This window comes from Equus quagga, chromosome 4, assembly GCF_021613505.1.
Source record: "Equus quagga isolate Etosha38 chromosome 4, UCLA_HA_Equagga_1.0, whole genome shotgun sequence".
Taxonomy (NCBI): domain Eukaryota; kingdom Metazoa; phylum Chordata; class Mammalia; order Perissodactyla; family Equidae; genus Equus; species Equus quagga.
In genome coordinates this window covers 18,664,922-18,679,916 of record NC_060270.1, presented here as the reverse complement: position 1 = coordinate 18,679,916, position 14,995 = coordinate 18,664,922, and positions in this window count along the sequence as shown.

The following is a 14,995-nucleotide window of genomic DNA, read 5'->3' as shown; positions in this document are numbered from 1 at the left end:
AGAAAATGAAGAGAGAGAATCTGATTCTAGCATTTGACCAGAAGGGTTCATTTTAAAATAACGTATGAAAGAAATAATGCAGGAGAGCAGTGGAAATGCAAGGCCATGGGCGCCATAGGGCTAGCAGAACACCGCCAGTGCCTGCACAGTGCTTATAGAAGAGGCTCAAGAAACATTTGAGAAAGGAAGACAAAAAGGAAGGAAACTAGGAGGAGATGGAGGGAGAGAGGGAAGAAGGAAGGAAGATGTCATGCAGGCTGGGCATACGTAGTAACAGGGAAGAAGTTGACTAGAATAGCATCCTCTAAAAGTGACCAGGACATGGACTATGTTTCCTTATATAAATGGGAGAAGAATATTCCAAAGAATGCTAAAAAGTTTTCCTGAACACTGCAAGCTGGTGTTGAATAAAACCTAGCCCTGAGATCAGTGTCACCATATGGGCAAGTAGTATGCCTGCTGAAGCTCTTAAGAGAAGTTTCTAGGGGTGTTGGGGGGTGGGGCAGCTCATTCCCTCCACCTTGGTTCCATCTGTGTTCAGAGTTGGTCTAGTTAAAAGCAAAATTTTGATACTGACTTCTTCTTCCACAGATTCTCTCTCATTATTTTCTCAATGGCATTGACTATCAGCCTAATGAGCTCTTTTCCTAAGCTGCCATTTTCCTTGTACTTGCCTGAGCTCACATCCCAGAAAACAATTAACGTGGAGAACAGAGTCTCAGCCACCTAATACTTCCTTGGTTGTCCCCTTAATGTCTTCCTATCCCACATCAATCTCCATTTGATCAATCTCCATTTTCAGCTCTTTGGGAAAGAGTATATAGTTACTGAAGCCAACCAGGTCTGAATGTCAATCCTGGTTTGTTACCAACTGTGACACCTTCAGCAAATCTCTTAATTTCTTTGAGTCTCTTAGGGTTATTTGGAGTGTAGGAGAGGCTGTACAAGAGTCAAATGGGTATATTACTCCAGAAATTATAGGGCCTCTTCAGTCATAAGTGTTTACCCTTTTCTAAGGTAGTAGAAAGAGCTAGAGCCAAAAGGAGGGGAGATGTCAAAGGGAAGGAGTGAAAAGACAGAGATGGTAGCAGGTTACAGGAAGATAATGGGTGCTTGGCAGAGTCTGAGTCTCAGAACTCTACTAAAGGAAAAAAATATAAACCCAAACACGGGTGTCTCCAGTCCATATCAAACATCATCCATGCTGCCTGCTCCAGTTTTGTCTCTAAAAACGCGTTAATGTAAGAATACACTTCATAAGATGTCCTACTGGTAGTCTTTTCTTTTCACTCTCTTTTTTTTTCTCTAAGTTTGAAAGTACTTAAGTCTTTGATTATTCTTCGGGTAGGAGGAGGAAATACTTAACGTTTTTCTAACATATATAATCCATATTCTTATTTGCTACATAAGGCCGTACACCTCTATGTTCTAATCTTTGGAAGCTAAATTTAGGCATTTGTATGCTACAAGGAAACCCCCTGTGGCTTAATGTCTTTAAACTGTATGTATTTATGCTCCTGCATCAATTTAGGTTCCAGCAAAACACACTTTTATAAAGTGCTTTGCTGTTTACACAGTATTTTCATATGAATTTTCACATCAGGGCTTCATGGAAGCTGAGATTCACAAAAAGTTAGTGGCTTGACCAAGGTCACAGAGTAGCGATGAGTCAAGCTCAAACCTAAGTTAGTTGGCCCCATTGCCATGTATGTTAAATCTATATGAAATTACATGTATGTATATATAGATGTGTGTGTGTGTGTGTGTGTGTGTGTAAAATCACTGAAACATGTATTCATCTGAGCATGGTTGGGTTTTTTTTCTGTCCTTCGAGTTTCATTACTTCTCTTGACATCCTTGTGAGTTTGAGTAGCAGTTTTCATTTTATAAACAGAAAACCTCAGACACACTGAGGTGTTCAGTGAACTGAATATTTCTGTGTCTTGGAAAAATCCTCAGAATACTGAAGTACACATTTTTTCAGCACATGATTCTGGAGCTAGTAACCTCTCTCAGAGAAATCACATATCTCAGGAATTTTCACTCAGCTCTTTTAAATCATAAACAATGAAAGCATTTGTAAAATTTATTTACTGCTGTTTTGTTTCGAGATGGTAGGGTGAGCCACACATCCTATATAAAGCGTGAGTACCCATCACTTCCTTCATGCAGGTACCATTCTGGGTACCAGTACGCGTACTACCTTTGTGAAAATGTGAAATGCCACAGAGTCAAAACGAAACAGACTTTACTTACTTACAAATACATGTGAACTAGATCCAGAAATGTTCTTCTTTGTGTGAAGCCAAGTATATCCAATCGTCTTCCATAATTTTAAGTACAGAAGTGCTAGTGGCTTTTTCGAAATCTGTCCTATTAAATTATTAAACCTACAATTAAGATGCTCAGAAATGCAAACTCTTACTAACAGGGAAGTCTTCAATGGGCAAACGCCCCTCTTTAGGGGAGTTCTCTGCCTCTGCAATAGGTGGATCCAGCTGTAGGGCTTTTGTGCCTTTTCACAGAAGCTGACACAGGGGACCACCATAGCCAGGCACAGGCTTCATGCTGAAATCTCGCTTCTATTCCAGGGGAACAGCATTTCTGGAAGAAGACAAATGGGGAAAAGACTCCAGGGAAGCCTTACTCACAGGACTGAGGGAGAATATGACCCCCTAAAGTGAGATAAACCCATCCTTCGTCACTTCACTGAGTACAGCAGCCATGGTGTGAAGGATGACTCCCCTCTGGCTCTGAGAGCCAGACTAGAAACATTAGGCCTGATCTTCAAGGCTCAAAAGAGGGAGAGAGTTGAATGAGGCAAGGCTGTCACAGTTGCAAAAGGAATTTTCCTCCAGTTAGGTGGCGGAGTCACCTGTCTCACTGAACTTTGTTGAAGGTGCCATCCTCCCACTGGGCTCCGCCTTCCTTTGTGCTGCAGGTGCCTGCAGAGTAGCCTGTCTCCCAGCTGCATCCCTGACCTGGTGTCGTTTTAACATTTCCTGCCTGAATAGATGTCACTGACTCGTCCCCACCCCAGGGGCTGAGACCTTTTGGGAATTAGTAATACAATCATCTCAGCTGGACACCTGTGCAAACAGGGCCGGGCTCTATTTCCGCCTTGCTGTTCAGCCTCCCTGTGAAAGTGAATGGTTCCTTGGCCTGACCACAGAGAGGTTCTTCCTCTGCCCCTTTTCCTTACCCCTTGCTTGCTACATTGATGCATCTTGTGCTATTGCAGACCCCGTGTCAGCATGTTCCTCCTCCCCTCACCCATGTCATCAGTCCTTTCCCTGCTTTCCCAGAACACTTGCTTTTTAATTATGACACACATGGTTTCCTCTCTCCTACACATATGCTTTTCTTTCCTCTAGAGTCCTTTGTGCTATTTTTTCCTCCACTTCAAGACTGCTATCCCCATATCCCTAATCTGAGCTTCTTTCCTTCCTCTATAATTTCGGAGACTCAAAGCTAGTATTTATATTCCTTAGTCTGCCCTGAACCAGGACCACTGGTTCCACAGAACCACAGAACCAGACATCCCCTCACCCCCCAGTGATACTCACCCCACTCATTCCCACCCATAGCCCCAGTCTTTGCTGAGTCTTGGAGGTGCCTAAGTGGAGTAAAGTTGGAGATGTCCTCAAGACTATTGAAGGAGTCAAGAAGAGAGAGGAATTTTACTCCAAGTTAGCAAAAGAACAGGGGATGAAAGAAAGAGTCAGGAAAATGTGATCCTGGATATTTCCCATGAAGATATTATTGATGTGGAATTCCCTTCGCTCATTCATTCATTTTTCTTCAACAAATTTCTGTTGAGTACTTTTTTTACCCCGAGTGCTATGTCAGGTCCTAGATAGCTAAGAACAGCAGGAATTTATGTGTGCCAAGCAATGTGCTAAGCACTTTATGACCACTTTCTCATTTAACCCTCAAAATAACCCAGAGAAGCAGGTTTGATGGTTATCCTCACTCTAAAGTAAAGAGCTGTGATCAGTCAAGTTAAATAGCTTGCTGAAGTTCACAGTTAATAAAATAACGCCACTATATTCTTTTGCTTCTCAAGTTAGGATCAAATATATTGTGTATTAAGGATTAAGCATCTTGCGTATTATAGCAATTATTAAGCGCCATAAGGAAGTTTCTTATTTCTAAGGGAGGGGGTAGACTTTCAAACAACCAATATGCAAACTGCCTGTTGGTAAATTAGGAACCGACTCTAGCCTACTTGTCTTAGGAATATTGTTATTAATTTACATGATACAAACACATTCTTATCTAAATATTGTATTTGAAATCCAAAAGAATATATACTATATATACATATGCAAAATATCTCCATCTTAAATTTTTCAATTTTTCTAGCCATGAAATGATCTTTGCCGTTCCTCTTGCTATAGCAAGGTGGGTTGCAAGGAATAGCCTCATTCCACAAACAGACACAAACACCACAAAAACCTCTATAGAGGGTATCTGTGGGATTCTGCTGCATCTACTTTTCCATCCTCCAATCAGAGATGTTGAGTCTCTTCTCTGGACCAATGAAAGGGGATATTTTCAAAAGACACTCAAGGTGCGGGACAGAAAATTTAAAAAGAATTCAGTTTACCAGAGAGCGTTCAACTGTGTTCGGGCGCCCCCTAGCCGCATGGAAGCGCCTTCTCGTTGCCTAAGCTGCTCAGCCCAAAGCTTAACTCAAAACACTGTTCGTGCAAGAGCAAAGATTTTATCTCCTGTCTCCCTTGTTTACTTTTCTGAATGCGCTGTTGTTATTGCATTCAGCTCCGGAGGCCGGGTGAAAGTAAAGCAGCCATGGTCAGAGGAGGGTACTCAAAGCAGAGAATGAAAAGGCAAATGTTAGTGTGGGGATCCTTTTTAGTGATGCTTTATGAATGTCTTACAAAGATAACATCAATTCCCCGGTCAATATCTTTATTGGTTTTTTTCCCCAAAGGGACTGGGCTGAATGTGCTCACTTCTTAAAGCACCTGGGTCTCACATCCACCCTCTGCTATTTTTCTGTGTAATGTCAGTTCATCCTTACGTAACCCGCAGGCGGAGGGCATGGAGGGAATCTGACAGGAAGCCTCATCAGACACAGCAAAAGCAGCTACCTGGCAAGTCGTGGAGAGATATGTCCCAAAGGCCTTCCCACACATCGAGAGCTACTGCCAAGCAAGAGAAGCTTTAGGAATGGGAAAATTAGAGATGTTTTAGCTTTCTTTTCCTTACCAAAGCCTACTGTTACTGTTGCTGTTGAAAGACAACAGAAGACATCCCCAGCGGCTTCCAGCGCCGTCAAAGCTCTGCCTTCAGGGCACTGACATTTCCGTGTGTTTCTTTCTCTCCTATTCCACAAGAGCACTCGAGGAATTATAAAGTGCCAAACAGATGTAGCATAATATATTGGTTAAAGTGATCCATACTGTCACCAACAGAGCACTGCTGAATAGGTAGAATGGAGTCACTGACTGTTTCTTTGAATGGAATTAAATGAAGTCTTTGAGTCTGCAAATAGTAATTCAGCACCTGGTAGGTGCAAGACACTATTCTGGGAATCAGAACATCCAAAATAATTCAGTTGCTTTCTCTGCCTTTAAGGACCCTGCTTTCTAGTGGAGGAAGACATATTATAAGGGGATGGAAAGGCAGAGTGAGACATGGTGGGTAATATAAATGGCATGCTATGTGTGTATTAGGAGGGGAAAAAATCCTTTGCCTGTGATGGAGACTGGGTCAAGAGAGAGGCACCAGGAACAACTTTATAGGTTGAAGAACATTTAAACAGAAACTAGAAGAATGGACAGGGTTTTAACAGTCCTTGAAAAGGGATCACAGAGCATTATGGGAAAAAGAAACTTCAAGAAGTGAGAAGTGGAGGTGAGAAAGTTAATGGAGCCCTCTGGTGTCTTCCAGGCCTCCAGTGAGAACCACATGGATGGGGAGTTCCGGAAAAGCTGACAGGATGGTTGTGGACTGATTGTGAAAGGCCTTGAACTCCGTGTGAAGGAGTTTCCGTTTATTGTGAAGGCATTGGGTATCACACAAGTATTTCTGACTGAGGAACTGGCTTTATTAGATTGAGGTTGTAGAGGGAAGTATGAAGCTTATGGAGACTGGATGAGAGAGGGGGGCCTGGACACAATTAGAGAGGATGGATGAGGCAGCAATCTGTCCCCAAGAGAGAGGAAGAGGGTCTGAACTGGGACCGTGGTGCTGGGAACCAGAAGGGAGCGGATGACTTGATTCAGCCTGACAGTCCTCGCAGTCCAGATTATTCTTCGGCTGCCCAGAGGTGGGTTGTACCCTCGCTGCGCTGCACTGTATTTAATAGCTGACAACGGTACCATTCTCTGGTTTTGTGCTGGCTTTCTTTTCAACAAAGCTCCACATAAATGCAGCTTTCTACTAGTTTCTACTCCTAGCATGCTCATGATCCTCTTTCCTACTCTTAACATAACTCTATTTTGTGCTGAATGATATAGTTACCCACAGCAAACTAGTTCATTTTCTAGATTCAGAGATGTTAAACAAATGAACCAAAAAAACCCCACCACTGAATAAAGTTCCCGCAGTGACCAGTGTCAGAATGAGAACAGACACAGGTGTTCTGAGCTTCAGCACTTAACACTCAGCCACCTTTGCTTCCCACTATCCTCAACCTACTGATGTCACACATGAATTAACAATGTGCAAAACCTCTTCTGTCCTTCCATGTGGTATAAAGCGCTTTAGTGCTATAGCATTAAGCAACATTTAGACAATTAATGCATGTCTGCTGTCAAAATGCAGTGATTTTGCCAGAACATACACAGGAGAATGTAAATGGATTAAACGCATTTATATCTCTAGAAAAATTGAGAGGCTGTGTCAAAATAAAACATCACCGTGCATAGTTTACCTTTTCATTTTTTCTTTAATTATTAGACAAATTTATGCCTGAGTTAGACGTCTGAATTTGAAACAGATTAAGGTTATTTATACCTAATTCCAATTAGAATATATGAAATTGTGGTTTCTAAAATATGTATGATTCTGTATGCACATTACCATAGATTTGAAATTATACAAAACACTTTTTCTTTCAGCCTCATGTAAACAGTACAGTAAGTGAAAACAAGTTGAAGAGTTGAAAGAGAATATTTGGGGGACAGTGTTTCATGGCAGCCCTTCCTCTCATAAGCAGCAGGGACAGCTCCACCACCAGCCACAGGGCCAGCTCTCTCTTCTTTCATTTTGGAACATTCAGGGAGTGAGAGCAGATCCCATAAGGACTTAATGCTTCCTAGGGTCTCTTTCTGCTCTGTGATTCTATAGTTCCTTGTGGCTCCCAGAGGATTCTGGACTGAAAGCATTGGTGCCACCTGGGGGCAGGTGAAAGATCTCTGACGTGTTAACAAAGGCACACACAGGACAGCTGAGCAGCAGGGTGGGTAGGAAACTAAAACTGTGGCATTATTACTCAGCCTTTGGTTGTCATTGTTGTATTAAACTTCCACTACTTTACAGATTCCTACTGTGGGTTAGAGAAATGTTACTTCCTTGCCCATTTTGGAGGTAGGGTCCCAATAATTGCTCTCAGATTGTCTGGTGAGCACCCCTCCCAGAGAGGCACCTGATTCCTTACTAGAGTTCTCTCTCTTCTGTGTTCTGGGCAGAATTCAGAAGATCAAGTCCAACGCAACCAATTACTTCGTAAGGTGAGAGAGGTGCAGGGCCAGCATGAGTGTAAGGTCACTGTCCAATCAACAAAGAAAGAGCCCAGCTGAAGTGGACTGCAGGCACAGGGAGCACTGAGGCGAAGCTGTGCCATGCTTTCTTTCCAGAGATTCCCCACTCTAATAGCTACTTTTTGATTTCTACAGATTAACGCCAGCAAATTAGCATAATGACATTACCCAGATGCCTTTGCAATTGTTTTCTTTCAAAGGTCCCTGTAACTGAGGTTGGAGAATGTAATGGATTAAGAAAAAGAGATGGAAAATTACCATATTTAATATTGTTTCCACAGAAACTGACATAGTTTATGGAGCAGAGGAATATAATGTAATTTACTTCTCCATCCCTGCTGGAGAGAGAAGGAGGGGTATAGGGGAGCAGAGGATGCAGTGACGAAGCACAGTAGTTATGGAGATGATGTAGCTGCTAAAGGGGCAACTCCCACAGCACCTTCTGCTCTCAGAGGCGAAGCGAGCAGAGCCAGGTTAGCTACCTGTAAAATCTATGTGTGATCAGAATAGCATTTCAGCGAAATTAAACTTGGGACGGTTCCTAGATAATAGATACATGAATGTGTGAGAAAAGACCTTGGTCGTATGGCCTGATCTGTGGCAAGTGCAAAATCAGAATCACTGGTGGAGAACACCAGGGACAAGCACACGAATTGCCTTCACTCTATTACACACATACCAATTGCTATAATATTGAAGAAAATATTCATAAATCCCTTTTCCTTTTGCTGCTTTATGCTTCATCGCCTTTTCCCCATTTGTAGTTTATAGATGGAATGAAGAAAAAATGTAGAAGGCAAATGGCAAGGAGGGAGGATGTTTTCTAGAGGCAGAATGGTCAAGAGGCAGGTCTTTCGCATCAGGCAACCAAATTAATTCCTGACCCAGCCTTTTACTAGCTGTACGACCTCAGTAAAGGTTCTTAACTTCTTTTAGCTTCATCTGTAGAATAGAAATATTTTCAATGATGGCAGGAAAAGAACAGAAGCAAGTTCCATTGTCACTAAGGTGATGAGTGTCAAGGAAAAGCAAACTAAATAGTTTGGTGTTTGTTTGTTAAGGAGAGGATGATGAAATTTAGAAAGAACAATCAGAATTAAATAAATATTGATATAATTCATGTTAGTAGATATAATATACAGGCAAAAACACAACAAAAGTTTTACTTACTAGCATTTTTGATATAGTTTAAATCCTTGACACTTACTTTTGTGCTTAGTTTGGTTTGTCCCAAAGTACCAAAGAACCAGAAATAGAAATATGTATAATGCAATAAAGATAAAGAGTTTGTCTTCTGACCTTTGGGGGATGTACTTAAAAATAAATAAATAAATACATAAATAAGATTAGAGAATTTAAGCAAAGGAATAATCTCATTAAGTCAATTACAGGAACTTGAGAAAGAAGATGAAAATGAAGATAACACAGAAGATAAAATAAAGGCAAGAGAAAGTTTCCTGAGACTAGTTTCTTTTCATAACTTGCCGAGCAAATGCTTCGTTCCCATGATCTCATTCTTTAGTTTAGGAAGAAAACGGCATGAAGAAGTTTCCAGGTGAAAAAATGTAATTTAGCATAGACAAAATGTTTACCTCTATGTGTAAATTCCACAGGTTATGATTAGAAAAAAATGAAGCTTAGTGCAAGGAGCAAGAGGCAAGTCCTGGGTCTGTCTATTCCCTCCGTTATCTATGGAAGTGATTCCCCATTTGTGGTTTAGAGAAAGAACAAAAAACTGTGGAAGACAGATGATGGATAAGAGTGTTTCCTAGACACTGTATTGCACATGATTGCATTGTGGATCAAATGAGATACATGGTAAAAACTTAGTTTGAACTATAAAGTGTCATTTAAGTATAAGGCTATCTTTGTTATACTTACGGTCTCTTATAGTATTTGAGTATACTAATCATATTCATTTACTTATTTATTCCTATAATTTAAGATACGCAAATTCCTAATCTGCCAATGTGGACACTGGCTGAGAGTAGAGTTGCCATAGTTGTATCATCACTCAGGCTAACAAAATTCGTGTAGACAATATAGTCCATTCATGAAAGTAATATGGGCCAGACAAAATCTGCCTTTTCACAGCCTTTCTGCACACTTGCTTTGATAAAAATGTACAATTATACTTCAAAAGCCTCAGCAGACAAAAAACTTCACTGTTGGTTGTTTCTTTATTTTCTCCAGGCCTAAGAATTACATCCACTCATAAGCAATGGACTCTCTGGATAAATAATTAATGGTTACTTAACAAGACTTGAGAACTTTCCTGCCATTATTTTGATTATGTTAGGTTCACAAGGTGACTCTTTCAGGAAATGTGAATGGCATTTACCCGAGAAAGCAGTGATTCATTTTTATCTGTTTTTAGAAAAGCTTTTGTTTCATTATCATGAAGTAAAAAATAGTGCTTGAAGAAAATCAAAGCAAATCTGATTTGAAAATAGCTGGGGCTTTGATTAAGCTGTCTTAGGGATGCTAGATCCATTTAGTACTTACATAATATTATTTATTTATGATTTTGATTTATGTGGAACTTCCCGTGGGAGCTCTCCTGTGAAGACCATCCTCGCAGCGATGGTATTCATGAGTCGGCACTCAACTGTTCTCTGTTTATGCTGTAGTCTTGGGTTCTTGTAGCCACATCCTTCAGAGGGGACTTCAGCCCAAGGCCTGATCCTGGGCAGTGGTTGAGGATCCCGCGACACATCTAAGTTTCAATGCCTGGCCAAATTCCAATTTGGGCCCCTTCTTCTTCATGTTCCCATGGTTCCTTAGAGAAGACTTTTTGCGTTAAATTGCCTTGTTCTTGTTGAGCTGCAGTTGTTAAGCAGCTGCCTCATTGTGCTCTCCACGTGGTAAAATTCCTATTGAAAACTGAGAGAGAATTACCATGACAGAAGGGGGCAAAAAACAAAACAATGACAACAATGCGAGAGGCAGTAGGAATGCAATTAGAGTGTGTGGCAGCGAGTCTCTTAAGGCAGATATTCAATATACACTTGGAAGGCAATAATGACCTTGGTTACTTTTAGAAAATCTTACTTTCTTCTCCCTGTGGATGTTACCCAAGACTCCATGGAGCAGTATGACTGACTTAGCCCTGGGTAAGAGAGATCCCTCCTGGAGTTTCATGCTTTAGAGCATCCTCCCCACCAGCCTTACCCCTCCTCAAGGCGTGAGGAATCTTTGGGGGTCAAAAAGATATGCCTACCCAGGGCCTGCACCACCCCTTCTAGTCTATGATCTAGGTTCAGAGGACTCCAAAATTCTCTACCCAAGTAGCGCTGTGCCTGCTCCCATGGTCTGTAAGGAACTCTCCTTCCAATGGCAAACCATCCTACCAGCCTAGGGCAGAGGGGTGGCCGAGCCTGCAGTGTTTGCATGGGGTGTAGATGAAGCTTGAATGTGTAGCCTGGGGGTGTCCACAAGGATGTGAGTCCCCTCATAGTGCTGACTGAGCCAGGGGTGAGAAGAGACAGGAAGGCCATTGGTCAGGGGTCAGGGTTCTCCTGTGATACCATGTTCTGGTACAGAATTATGAACAGTTTTAGATTTTTAAATTTTAATCTGGTCTTATAGGTAATTATGAAGATACATTGTCAAGATGGGATGGTAAAATATATTTTATTATCAGTTTGTTACCTTGATTCATAATGGTCAAATATTTAGATATATGGCATATAGACTTCTATTTTTACTCTTGACCCAGGCTCTGGAAACAAATGCTGGCCTACAATGTTGTTATACTTTCTCCTAACATTTCCTTCTCTTTTCATTGAAAATAATCTAGACACTGCAACAGTATTAAAACTTCATCATTTCATCCCAGTCACAACCTGATAAAAAGTTGTTTACTTGCTTCCTGGCCAAAGTACTACATTCAAAGTTTTACTGAACCTCCCCAGCAATACTAAGAATCAGAATGCTGTCTATGCTAAAAAAATTCTACATGAGTTTCTACACAAACTTTCCCTACATCCTCACTACACTCCTTTTCCAAGCTCATCATAGGAACCCATTGAGCATGCCTATGAGATGTTTGGGAAGCACTGAAGGCCACACAGATGTAATGCATCATTGTTAGTCTCATCTCTCAGTATCACCTCCCTTCCTCAATGACTTCCCTAAACCATTGCCAAAGATGTGTTCAATCAGCCCATTCTGTGCCCAGCCATAAAATCAAACTTTTGTATATATAGTCTCCTCTTCCTTTTCTTCCTCAAACCCGTCTTCCCCACAACAAAGCAGAGAATTTGCAGCTGAGATTATCCTGGAGAAAATAAGAATAGTTGTTAACATGTACTCGGCTCTTGTGAGCAGACGTAGGCTCGGCACTACCATGCTGTAGGTACAAGGATTATTACCATATAACAGGTGAATAAATTGAGGTTTATGTAGTTTAACTAACTTTTCAGACCCAGGAATTCTGACTTTGGAGTATACTCATTTAATCACTTCACAGTGACTGCCTCCAGAATATCGGATTGTTTCTTCTGACTCCACCAAAATCACCTTCAGCAGCCTCTGGCTGCCATTTTTAAAAGCTATTACTGGCCCCAGGAGAATGTGAAGCCTTGCAAATGTGCAAGTAGTCATCAGCTTCATTATTATTATTTTCCTAGTTTCATTATGGTCCCTTACAAACTAAATTAAAATGTACTAGCCTCTAGTCACTATGCATCAGATGGTCAATATTTTGGCCAGGAAATACAATTATGGTGGATTAAGCTTGGGTATCACAGGGTATAACTGATTGCTTTACTTAGTCTCCAGATTTTTAACTAAGAAAAGCCAATATTCAAAGACATGACTAGCCACGTAAGCATTCAGCATCTAATTTTTCTTTCTCACAAGTCAGAGTGTGTGGAAACTTATAAAACAACGCAATCCTGTTTTAATACTAATACGTAGGTTTACGTGAGTGCACTTATTTTCTATAGGGGTTTGTTGAAGTTCATCCATTGGCTCTTGGTAACATGAGGACAAGTGTAGTAGTGTGTGGAAAAGCAATTTATATTCTCATAGTGTTTTAAAGCTTTCTTAAAATGTACTCATATCCATTTAATAACTAGGGGTGTTATAAAGGAATCTTATTATTTGATGCCTTTCAGGAATTTGCTTTTTTAAAATTCTTTACTCACTTCAGAGTCAAATGAGTCAAGCAAACACCTTGAAATGCCTAATTGAAGAAGACACATATCTTCCACCCAAATCAAGTAGACCCTAAGAATGACAGAAAGTTGTTCCTTGCTGTGCTAGCTACCTTTCTAAATGTAGTCATCCTAGCAGTCACCTCAGTCACCAGTTCTCATCTAGTCATTTTCATTTACTAGAGCGCATTGGCTCAGCCTCTGACAAAACAGCAGCTACATGCAGGGCCTATAATGTGGGAGATGTCTCACAACCCTCTGTGAGAGCTCTAGGAACTTCTATTGGAAGTCGATAACAGCTTCATTTGTCACATGCCCACTGAAAGGAACTCATTCCTTGTTTTCAGACTGGGTGGGATGAAAGCCAAGAGCTTCCAGTGCTCGTTCTGGATGTTAAGGTAGAATGTAGATCGGCAGCATCCAATGGCAGATAGGAAATGCCAGAGTGTCGGTCCTCAAGGGGACTAACACAGCTTTCATCTAAAGCAGAAAGTGATTTTTTTACTCTAGGGACTGGGGCTACCCTGTTTGGTTCATCTGATTCGTAGCATAAAAGGTATAAGAACTGGTTTGTAATTGGAGGTCAACAATGGAGAGAGACCAGTGCTCTCAGGCAGAGGAAGGGGGAGTCAAACTTCAGCTAAGCTGAGGACCTTTGAAATGTCTCAGTAACCGTGAAAGGTGCCAGAGGGAAATGCCATCTGCAGTGGTGCTGATGCTGAGGGACTGCTAGGAACTGGATATGAGCATCTATTATGTAGGCTGTGCAAATCCCTCTTGAAGACTTGTCGGACTGCTAAGATGCTATTTACCACTATGTTCCTGAGTTTTCCTTTTCTGTCCTGGACTGTGTCATCTGACTAAGAAAGATGTGTTTGCACTAATGTTGTAAACTGAGAGCCAAAGAAAGATAAAGCTTCTCTGTGTTAGACTTTTGAGTATGCCCAGAGGCCAAGGGACAGGTGACTTCTGAGTCTAGTCCCATTTGACAGATATACAGCTTACCTGTAAGAATGATTAGATGCAGTGTGGGATCTTTGAGGTCAGGGTGAGTGTGTTGATCACCTCCAGGCCTAGCAAGGTGGCTGGCACACAATAAGGTCCATATACATTTGTTGAATAAATGAAGGAATGAAAGACTGATTAAATGATTAAATACATGAAGAAACCAGATAATGCCCACCTTCTTCTGCATTAGATTGAGACCCTGCTTTCTTGTAGAACAAGCAAATCTGGTCTACGCAAGACATTTAAATGATTTAGGGATAATGACCAACGCACTATCACATTTTCAAAAAATAATCTAAAATTGTAAGGTCAGGTCAAGGGGAAAGCAGGATTTGATTTACAAAACTTCAGTGCATATACAATGTCTTAGAAACATGTCTACTATATAACACAAGGTGTTTTTTTTAATTAAGATTGCAAAAACAAATTCACCATGAAATGATGTTTAAGTGCTTTTTTTTGTTGTTCTTTCTTTCAGGTAAGTGAAAGATATCTTCTGAAGTGTTCTGCAGAAACTGTGCAGGTGGCAGAGTTGTCTTAGAAGAAAAAGGAAGGCAGGGATCCTTGGAATGGTAATATTTCAGCTGTTCCATACCCACAGGAAGCATCTCACATGTTTTCTCTTGTGTGGTTACACCTGTTTATTTCACTATAACTTAATATGGCTTAAACCGCAAGGTCTGCAAGAATTGAGCGTTTTTATGTATGTGTTTGAGAGCCATTTCGTATCCTAATCCAAATCTTCAGCAGCCTACCCTCAGCTGAAAGCTCATTCTATATGAATTGCTTCAAATTGAAATGTCGTTTCTAAACAGATCTGACAATAACAGATACGCAATTTACTCTAAATAGTATATGAAATATATATAATATGTATGTAAATATACATTTGTGACTGCTTTCTTTTCATAAGTTTCTTCCATTTGAATATGAAGTGCCTTATTTTTTACATTAATGGAAGCATTATCTGTTTAGAAATAAACCTGTAGCCTCTTAGATTTCCAGTCAAATTGATAAGACAGTGGAAATGTACTACAGATTTTAGTCATGATACAATTTAGCTTACCAAACTGGCTTCTTGACAACTAGTGACTGACA